The sequence below is a fragment of the Callorhinus ursinus genome, unplaced genomic scaffold (assembly GCF_003265705.2).
Source record: "Callorhinus ursinus isolate GAN/ISIS: 27379988/994484 unplaced genomic scaffold, GSC_fseal_2.0 scaffold8, whole genome shotgun sequence".
In the NCBI taxonomy this organism is placed as follows: Eukaryota; Metazoa; Chordata; class Mammalia; order Carnivora; family Otariidae; genus Callorhinus; species Callorhinus ursinus.
Genome location: NW_027397070.1, coordinates 58,052,408 through 58,064,155, shown reverse-complemented (window position 1 = coordinate 58,064,155; position 11,748 = coordinate 58,052,408).

Sequence of the window (11,748 nt, the reverse complement as noted above, 5' to 3'; positions counted from 1 at the left end):
TGTGTGTGTGTGTGTGTGTGTGTGTGTGTGTGTGTGTGTGTGTGTGTTGGTGGGGAGTGGGAAGACTCGATGTTATTACCACAATAAATATTACAGTACAAAATCCCGCCAGACCATTTCCTCTAGTGATAGCTGTTTGAGAGTGTACTAAGACTTGGTGTCTGTGAATTCATGCCTTGTGTATGTTATTATAAAAATGAACATTGAGACAATACATTGTCTTAATGGGTCTGGAATTGGCAGTGAGTAAGAGAGGCAGGCTAAGCAAGGGGGCCAGCTACAGTAGTATCCGAGGGACTGGGAGCTGCAGTCCGTCAGGAGGCCATCTTGCATCTTTATACTGTGTGTTACCGAAGCAAAAGAGACCCCTGGCACTGGGTCCTCATTTAGATGGTCCTGTCCTGGCTCTTTTCCAGCTGTGTCCTTCCCCACTGGGCACAGAGCTTGAGAGGCAAGGGGATGTGCTTCCCCAGAGTCCGTACCTGTCCCTTCTAGACCATACTTCAACAACCTGGTACCTGGAATTCCTTGCCCAAATAGTCCACCCCCACTTCTAGGGTCTTCCGAGAATCGATCCTCCTGAGGGGAGGTCACAATGCAGACAGGAATCCATCCCTAGCTCCCTGCAGTGGCCAAGTGGAGGTTGTTAGTAGAGGCACGGACAAAGCTTATGTTCTGGATGGGGTGTCCATACAGGTGCACATGAGGCTCCTCATGGTGTAACAGGTGACTAGAGATAGAAAATGAAGTGGGATGGGCTCTGAGCTGAGGGCCAGGCCAACTTCCCTGACATGGCCACCATGTTCTATTATGTAACTCCAAAGTGTCTGAGACTGGCAAAGTTGAAGTGGACTTCTAGGTCGTTATGATGGCATAGTTATCAAGGGAGAAGAATAGAATATATTCCATATGTTTTATATAGCAGTTTGCTAGCTTAGTTTATAACATCTAAAAGCCTATAAATGTGGTATATGGGCCTTCATTAGTCTTCCTGCCACAGGCCTTGCAAATATCAGGGATGGGGCTGGCAGAGTCTGGCTGCAGTTGAAAGGGGATTTAAGACTGAGAATTTGGTCTAGTGTTAGGTTGGAAATGACTGGATGTCCCCAAAGATGACTTACCTGTTCTCTGAGAAGGACAGAATTAGTGTTGATGTGAGGCAGAGGTGAAACAGATTCCAGCTCTCTTTTGGACCTCTCCTTTTCCTCTCCCTGGCTTCTCTGTATCTCTTGGAGAAATAGTCTGATTGGACAGAAACTAGATGTAGTGCAAAGTGTAATCAGAGCCAGACTGATAGAGAAACTTTCAGCACTACCAATTATTAGCCTCAATTTCCCTACTTAAAATAATAATATTTGCTCCTGGGGTTGTTTTGAGGTTAAGATGAATTAATGTAAAGTGTTGTAATGTAATGTAGTTTTAAATAGCCATTCAACCAAGGGCCCCTCCCTTCTCTTTTTGTTTTGACAAAAACACACTTTCCTGTGTTTTATTTCCTTGGATACTCACCAAAAGTCTTATTTAATATTTAATATGATTCTTACTAGTGACATAATATGAACACTCTTAGGAAAAGTTTTGAAAAGGAACTCCTGGAAATAGTGCGCTTTAATGCCACGGAACTACTTTGGGGCCACAGGGCCCCTTAAATCTCATGTACTGAGTGACCAACGCCCATCCCAAAGGCTTAACTATCTTGAGATGCAGGTTTCATTGCTCTGGTGTTGTCTTTGACAGATCAACATTGGCTTCATCTCAGTTATTGGATTTTGATTTATTTCCAGAATTACCTGGACTGAGTTCAATGCCAGAGAGTATTTGGAATGATGGACTATCACATGGACTTCATTTTCTTGAAATGTCACATGTTCTAATGTTCCAATTTTTCTCAGCAGACAGTAGTTTGATGGTTAGTTTTATGTGTCAACCTGACTAGGCAAAGGTACTGAGTTAGTCAATTAAATGCTAATCTAGGTGTTGCTGTGAATGTATTTTGTAGATGTGGCTAGCATCTACAATCAGTTGACTTTAAGTAAAAGCAATTAACTGATAATCTGGGTAAGCCTTAGCCAATCATTTGAAAAAACCTTAAGAACAAACTGAGGGTTCCCTGAGGAAGAAGAAATTATACCTCTGGATGCAGCATCAGTTCCTGCTCAAGAGTTTCCAATCTGCTGGCCTACTTTATGGATTTCAGATTTGCCAGTCCCTAATTTTTATCTCCCCCCCCACCGCCCCGCATCTTCTTCCTCCCTCTCTCTCTTTCTTTCTTTCACCTTCCTCCCTCCCTTCCTTTCTCCCTTCCTCCCTCCTCCCTCCCCCTCCCTCTTCCTTCATTCCCTTCTCTCTCCCTCTTTCTTTTTCCTTTCCTTTTCTTTCTTTCTTTCTTTCTTTCTTTCTTTCTTTCTTTCTTTCTTTCTTTCTTTCTTTCTTTCTTTCTTTCTTTCTTTCCTTCCTTCCTTCCTTCCTTCCTTCCTTCCTTCCTTCCTTCCTTCCATTCTTTCTCTCTCTCTTTCTTTCTCTCATCTTTAAACTAGTTCCTTTTCTCTGGTTGATAAAGATTTTGGTACCAACAGTAGTTATAGAAGTACAGAATCTCAAAGACAAGTTTCTGAATTGATTCTAGCTTTTCTGGAATTGGTTTTCTAATCTGATTGGATTGGTTAGATTGTTTAAATTTAGAGGCACTAGTAACTCTGTTTCCTGTGGTAAAGAGGGCACTGGTAGTTTGTGGCATGATGTGGCAGTAGAGAAACAAAATATCATCACTGGATATTCCCAATCAAATGGATATAAAAAGCAGGGTTTTGGATGACTGTATTTGATTGGTATTTCAGAACATTTAAGTCAAATTAAGGAGTATAATGAGATTGGTTGGTTGCTTCTAACTGCCGTGGAGAAACTAGGAAAACACAAGGATGAACTCAGAGCTGTAAATTCCTACTTCAAGCTCTGCATACATGTCCTGAAAGAAACCCTGATCATCTATGGTTGCAGGGCTGAGATTTCTGAAAGCCAAATTCTGAGTCTCATCCTGTGAGTAGCTATAATAGAGCAAACATTGAATCCCAATCTCACAGAGTTTCTTCTGTTAAAGTGAGCCCATTGATGGGAAGGAATGGGATCCTGAAAATTGGAATGTGTGAGGGAGGAGATCCCAATGAACCTGAGGATAGCTAACCCTTAAATTCTGCTCAGCCTTCTTTGCCAATAGTAGCTTCCCTTCCTTCTCTGAGGAGGTTAACTCTGCTTTGTCCGAAGAATCTGTAACAACCTCCCTGATGCAGTTCCCTGGCAAGACACTGCTGATTTTCCTCAGGACATACTCCCTTACCCTTCTTTGCTCCTAAAATTATAATGAGACTGAAGTTCCAGAGGGTGAGGTGCAAAGTATGGTGCATGGGGAGATGCAATATATACCCAAAGAAGTGCATGATTTCTCAAATTCATACAGCCAATAATCTGTGATATGTGTGAGAATGGATAGTGAGGGGGTGGGATATACTGGAAGAAACATAAAATTGGGTCAGGCTGAATTTACTGACATGCATTCACTAAGCAAAGCTTCTGGATTCAGATTTTTTAGCCTGAGGATTTAGAAAGAGCTCTAAGTTTGTTTAATTGGCTGAAACATGGACCAAAAGTTGTCTACTCTAAATTAGGTTGAAATGCCAGAACTGCCTTGGTACACTATAGAGGAAGGTATTTAAAGGCTTAGGGAGATTGGAATTGTAGAGTAGATTTATCACCTAAGACCAGCTCATCCACCCTGGGAGGATCTAGGAAACACACTTTTCACTACAACTGTGAGAAATAAATTTTTGAGGGCAGTCTCAGTGTCCTTCAAGAGCTCTGTAGTTGCTCTTCTCTTCAGGTCAGAATTTACAGTGGGAACTCTTGCCACCAAAGTAGTAAGTAGAATAATCTGACTCACAAAGACCTATGGTGCTGGCTAGTTGATAATGGTGTCCCTAGAAAAGGAATAGATAGACATTTTACTAAACTCTCATTCTTGATCTGTACAAGTGGAAGGGTTGCAGGTTAGAGGGAACAGAAAGAAGTCTAACTCAAAACACTGAAACAGAGAGTTATGCACTGAAAAGTATCCTCCCCAAATTCATATGTTGAAGCCCTAATTCCCAATGTAACTATATTTGGTGATGAGGCTTTTAAAGGGGATAGTGAAGGTTAAATGAAGTCATAGGGGTAGTGCACTAATCTAGTATGATCCATGTCTTTATAAGAGGAGGAAAAGACACCAGTGATACATGAGCACAGAGAAAAGGCCATGAGAGGACAAAGAGAGCCATCTTCAAGCCAACTAGACAAGCTCCAGGAGAAACCAAACCTGTTGACATCTTGATCTTGGGCTCCAGAGCTGTGAGAAAATTTTTGTTGTTTAAGTCACCCAGTCTATGGGATTTTGTTGTGATCACCTGAATAAAGTAAGACAGAGAGTCATGACTCCTCAATTAATTACCAGACTTGAGCCAGTTAAGGCCAAGTCCTCTCAAGAAAGGGCCCGGCTACACTGCCAAAAATTAATCCTTTTAATCTTTCTCCCAGACTTCCCTAAAGGGATCTATGGACTTTTACCAGAGTAACTGCACTGGGCAAAAGGAAACAATCAGAACTTTCAAGAACTACTGGACACTTGCTCTAAACTGATACTGATTTCAGAGGATCCAAAACATCACTGTGGTCAGAAAGAGCAGGGCTTATGGAGATCTGATGATCAATGGAGTTTCACCTCAGATTCATAACACAGGGGATTCATTGAGTTGCTGAACCCATCCTATAGTTATTCTTTCAATTCTGGAATGCATAATTAGAAAAGACAGACTCAGCAACTGACAGAATCAGACATTGGTTCTCTGACCTGTGGAGTAAGAACTATTATGGGGAGAAGTCCAAGTGGAAGCCACTAGAACTTATGCTGCCTAAGAAAGTAGTGAACCAATAGCAATACTGTGTTCCTAGAGGGATTTCAGACATTAGTGCCACTAATCAAGGACTTCAAAGACACAAGGTCGTGATTCCCACCATTTCTCCATTCAGCTCATCTGTAGAAGACAGATGGATCTTGGAGAATGACAGTGGGTTATTGCAAACTTAACCAGCAGCTGCTGTTCCAGATGTGGTTTCATTGCTTGTGCAAATTAGCATATCCCTTAGTACTTGATATGCAGCTATTGTACTGGCTTATGCCTTTTAAAAAAAGTATCTGTTAGTAAAAACAATAAGTAACAGTTTGATTTCAGCTGGCAAGGCCAGCAATACACCTTCACTGTCCTACATTAGGAATATATAAATTCTCCATCCTTATGTCGCAATTTAGTCTGCAGGAACCTTGATCAACTTTGCCTTCCACAAGACATCACACTGGTCCATGACATTGTTGCTATTATGCTGATTGGTCAGTGCAGACCCTTAAGACTTTGGAGGAAAGCCTTGCCATCTCCTGTGGATAACTACTTTCCTTTGGAGAAACAGCTTTTTCTTGCAACTGGGCCTTAATAGAAACGGAATGCTTAACAAGAGGCCACCAAGTTTCCATGTGTTCATGACAGTATCGGATCTGCCCAAGTCAAGATGGATGTGTACAATGGCATTCCATTTTTAAATGGAGGTGGTATATACAAAATCAGATGTTGAAGTCACAATAATTTACGTGAGGAAGTGACCAAATGTTTATGGTTCCTAATCCTAATCTATTACTGTCTCTCTCTAAACCTGTATCTATGGTCTCATGAAGAGTTCCCTATGATCGACTGATGAAAGAAGAGAAACAGTTTTGATTTATAGACGGGTCTGCATGCTGTTCAGGCACCACCCAAAAGTGGACAGCTGCAGCACCACAGGCCTTTTCTGGGACTTCCCTGGAGGACATGGTGAAGGGAAATATCTCCATGGTTGCTCATTTTGCTTGTAAGGAGAAATGGCCAGAGAAATAGGTCTCTATTGGTTCGTGGGGCTATGGGCAATGGTTTGGTTGGATGGTCAGGGACTTGGAAGGAAAATGTTGGAAAACTGGTGACAAGAATGTCTGGGGAAGAGGTATTTGGATGAATATCTTCAAATGGGAAAAAAAAAGTGAAGATATCTCTGTCCTATGTGAATGCTCACAGAGGTAACCTCCACAGAAGAGGCTATTAATAATCAGTTAGATAGGATGACCTGTTTTGTGGACACCAGTCAACTTCTTTCCCTGTTATTTCCCAGTGGGCTCATGAACAAAGTGGGTATGGTGGCAGGAACTGAGGTTCAGTAACAAGAACTTCTACACACCAAGGCCAATCTATCTATAGCCATAGCTGAGTGCCAATCTGTCAGTAACAGAAACCAACAGTGAGCCTCTGATATGGCACCATTTCCAAGGGTGATCAGCCAGCTACTTGGTGGCAGGTTGATTACACTGGACTGCTTCCATAGTGGAAGGGGCAGTGTTTTGTACTTATTGGAATAAACATTTCTCTAGATATGGATTTGCCTTCCCGGCATATAGTGCTTCTGCTGAACTACCATCTACAGACTTACAGAATTCCTTATCTCCCATAATGATATTCCACACAGCATTGCTTCTGATCAAGGAACTCACTTCATAGTGAATCAACTATGGCAATTGGCCCCATAATCATGGAATTCATGAGCTTTACCATGTTCCCCATTATCCTGAAACAGCTGGCTTGATTAAAAAGTGCAATGGCCTTTTGAAGACTCAGTTGCAATGCCAGTGAGGTGGTAATAGCTTGCAGGGCTGGCGCAATGTCATATAACAGGCTATATATACTCTGAATCAGCATTTAATACATGGTTCAGTTTCTCCAATAGCTAGAATTCACAGGTCCAGGAAATGAGGGGTAGAAATGGAAATGACACTATTTACTATTACCCCTAATGATCCACTAGCAAAAATTTTACTCTCTGTCCCTGAGACCCTATTCTCTGTTGTTCCAGAAGTCTTAGTTCCAAAGGAAGAAATTATTTCCAACTAGGAGACATGACAGTGACTTCACTGAATAGGAAATTAAGACGATCATCTGTCCTCTTCTGGTTCCTTAGGCCTTTAAATCAACAGGCAAGGGAGTTCTATATTGGATGGGTTGATTGATCCTGATTACCAAGGGGAAATTTGGTGCCACTACATAGTAAAGGTGAGGAAGAACATGTCTAGAATACAGGAGATCTCTCAGGGCATTTTTTTTAACCACTATTGACCTGTGATAAAAATCAATCAAAAACTTCATTTGATTCAGGCTGGACTAATGGCCCAGACCTTTCAGGAAGGAAGGTTTTGGTCACCCCACTAGGCAAAAAACCATGAGTAGCTGAGGTTCTTGCAGAAGACAAGGAAAATATGGGATGAGTTGTGGAAGAAAGTAGTTATAAATACCGGGTACGACCATGTGATCAGTTGCAGAAAAAAGAACTGTAATTGTTGTTAATATTTTTTCCCAATTTTTTATGACTATATGTGTGTCTATGTATATGTGTGTCTATTCACATATACAGTATTTTTGTTTTCTTTTCTTTCTTATCCCCTTAGCATCTAACATAAGATGTATTAATAATAGTTAAGTTTACATCACAGTATTTAAGTTGTAGAATATCAAATTCAAGTGTAAATGATACCCAAAAACTTTGCATCCTCTTCTAGGGGAAGAAGGGTTAGTGAATTTTCAGTTATATATAAGATAGTTGTGTTCTATTAGGCAGAAGTATTACTTTGTTTTTGTCTTTATTTGGAGGTTAAGTATGGTTTAAGGAGATGTGTATGGGTGCCAAATTGATAAGGAGGGGACTATAATAGTTTTATACATCAATTTGGTTAGGTTATAATACCCAGTTCTTGCTGTGAAGGTCTTTTTATGTGATTAACACCTACAATCAGTTGAGTGTCAATAAAGAAGATTGTAAGGTAGGTGAGCCTCATCGAATCAGTTGAAAGGCCTTAAGAGAAAAAACTGAGGTTTCCTTGAGGAAGAAGAAACTCTACCTCTGGATGGCAGGGTCATGTTTTGTCTGAGAGTTTCCAGACTGCTGGTATGCCCTAGAAGTTTAAGACTTGACAGTCCCAACATTGTACAAGTCAATTCTTTGAAATATGTGTGTATGTGTGCACGTGTGTGTGCATATGTGTGTTAAATATGTTTATATATATAATATACATACATGTATAACATGTTTATGTCTGTCCAACCCATTCTATGTCTCTGGTAGAACCCTGACTAATACAGATAGCAAAGTAGATATGCAATGAGATAGATATCACCAAATACAAAATTATATTAAGCAAAATGCTATGGAACATAAGCATAATGCTGAAAACTTATGAACTTCTTAACTTCATCTATCTGGGAGAAATGGAAGGAAAAGACTTTCTGGTCATTTGTCACTCAAAGCCATATCAATTTTAAGAGCAGCCATTTATTAAATGTCTATCTATATAAGCCAGGCACAAAGCTAGGGGCTTTACATTTATTTATGATTTTAAAAATATGGCAAAATAAACATCATTTCTAACTCATAGAGTATGAAATTGAGTTTCAGAGAATGGGAATAACTTACCCAAGAACATGTTTGTGAAAGGCAGTGCGGGGACTTGAACTCAGGTCGACCTGATTCCAGAGTCTGTGCTTTCTGTAAAACAGATGACGGTCTTTCAGCCTGGAAGGTAGACCCATGTATATGGGATTTGATAGTAGCCTTCATGGAGACAAGTGACATTAATGTCATCTTCATGTATGTTCTTAGTGCTTGGGAAATGAAACTAGGTGGTTTGTCAGTCTCCAGACAACTGGTGTGCTATACTAAGTGGTTAGTATAATAACCATTCAACTCTATGATGGGGGCAGTGAAAGAGCCCAGTACTGGTGTAGTTGTGTGTTACTTAAGATAGGCCTGGGCAAGTTGTTTTTTCATTCTCAGTACCTCTGTTGCCTTGAAGTTGAAAGTCATATAACACCAGGGCAGGCCAAAGAATACATGTAGTGAAACCCCTGGTTTTTAAACCTAGGGCTCTTGTTTAGAATATTTCCATCACTCTGAAATTTCGGATATTTAGGATATTTATAGACCAATAATCAGGGCTGGGAAAGTTGAAATTTAGAGGTGAAGTTGCATTCAGTTAATGAGGCATCTTTGGTACGACACGGAGAATACTGGATCAGGAGTCAGGAGACCAAGACTGGACATTCAACTTTGCACCTTACTAAACACTGCCACCTTGTCCAGGTAGTGCACTTAATGTTCCCAATCCTCACTGTCTTCATCTATGATATGAGTAGAAAATCCCACATGATGGGTGTGGGGTTTTAAATGTACTTAAATAAGAACACATTGGTTGAAAATTGTCTAGCATAATTCTTGGCATATAATAGGGATTCAGTACTCTGTACAACTTAGTAATCACTCCCCTCTTCAGGCATACTAATTCTCTGTTACCACTGTACAGGTCTTAGCGAGAAAATAATTCCAGACACCCATCCCCTACCCAGGAAGCCAAGAGGATGAAGGTCTTTCCACTCCAAGCAAGCCCATGAGCCCAGTTAGCCTCTCTTCCCTGGGACATTGCATCTTGAGTGAAAGATGCAAGGTCAAAAGAAACAGATCACTTATGTTAGGAACAGTGGCAACTGAGGTTTCTACTTATGGGGACATTTCTGGGTTGTTTGCTTCAAGCCTCATGTCCTTTTGGAGCTTCTGTCTCCCTATTATTCCTAAGTCTGGTCCTCCAGCTTCTCACTGATTATATTAGCAGCAGCACCCTCCCTCCATTGATATTCTTCTGAAGAAATCTTCCTTTGCTTTAGCTGAAGTTGGCCTTTATTTCTTGTCATTAGGACCCTGGCTGACACACATGTCAAGAACTGATATGAGAGAACCAGTAGACTAGGGCTTATAGTGCTGTTTGCATATTTCATTAGGTTTGGTGAGTTTGCAGTCCTTGGTGTGGGTGTAAAATTCCAATTTACTTCTCTGATGAACTCTTCAACGATTGACCTGCTCCTAATTTAGCTGTACGTTATTATAGCTAAATGTTGGTTGCTACAAAAAGACCTTGATTTGACCTCATAAGGAAACACCATTCAAAATCAACTGGAGGAAAGCAAAACACATGACCCAAAGTCAGGGAAGAAATTCACTGCGTGTGTGTTTCAGGGTTGGCTGTGTCCTTATTACCATCTCTTTCCTAATACACTAACATTTCTTGTACATGTGACCACTATTTAACATGATCAGACAAATACTATTTTAAAAGGAGACATTCTGAGTTAAAAATGACCCTCCTTCTTGGGTGTGTTTTGTGGTTTCTGTGGCTGGAGGTTATAATAGGCCATTTGATTAATGAGCTGTTTTATTGGGATGCAAATAATGCATAATGTCATAAGATCCATATGTTGTACATTACCAAGGCATAAAACTTACCTTGGCACAAAATAGAAAATTTAAAACATCTTTCTTGAAAAAATATATCATGCTGAACAAAAAGCATGTGGGTATTTCTGGTATTTATGAAACTGATGAATGTTATGCCAGATTTGTTTAGTTTTAGTGCTAACTCTGATTCTGTTTGTGTATGTGTGTGTTCTCTGTTCATCAGAAGTACCTTTAAGATGCTTCTGTTCCCTCTCAGTTTGTTCATAATAGTTAAAAAGAGCCAAACAGCTGGTTCTGATAACACACAGTAGCTATCACTTGCGTGGTTTAGAACTAAAATGCTAGATACTGGAAAAAATGTAATTATAATAAAAACAGCAGTTGGAGATTAGAGATGTAATTGCCCATGCATCACCAGAGAGGAGGGGCACGAGAAGGATGTGTAAATACTCAGTCCACTGGATACAAATCTCAGAGAAATAAAACCCTTTGGGGATATAGAGACTAACAATGTAGTGGGTGTGAAGCGAGATGGAGCACTGAAGTTTTGGTTGATATGGGAGATTTCACATCCAGTGAAACACTCATAACACCAGATGAGACTGATCAACCATCTTCCCAGAACCTTCACATGGGAAACTGCTTTTCATCCTTCAGCTTTTGCTCAAATGTCATTTCTCAAGGAGCCCTTCCCTAATCACTCCCTGGCTGCCATGGTCACTCTTATTCATATATGTCATTTTATTCTCTTTATGAAAATTTTTACTGCCTGAATCATCTTGTTTATCTGTTGGTTTACTTAGGTAGTATATGTTTTGTATGAGAAAATAGGCTCCTGATGACTAGTTCACAGCTATAAACTCTGATCATAGCCTGGAACACAATTAAGAGCTAATAGATATATATTAAATGTTGAATTTGAAAATAATAATAGTCCTTCTCCCCTTTAAGGAATTCTGTAATGCTTAATTGAGATAATCTTTGAGAACTTGACAGTGCCAGGCACAGAGTAATTATTTTGCAACTGTTAGCTAGCATTAATTAATTAATTAATTAATTATGAAGAATTGGCTCATGTGATGATTATGAAGGCTGAGAAATTTGATAACCTGCCATCTGCAAGCTGGAATCCCAGGAAAGCTGATGGTGTAAGTTACAGCTCAATCCCAAAGTTCTGACAACCCAGAGTGCCAATAATGTAAGTCTCAGTACAAGGGCAAGAGAAGACCATGTCCAACTTAGAGAGAGAGCAAATTTCCCTTTCCTCCACCCTTTTGTTCTATACAGGCCCTCATAGGATTGGATGGTGCCCCCTCCCCCCCTTATGGGGAGGGAAATCTACTTACTCAGCCTACCAATTCAAATTCT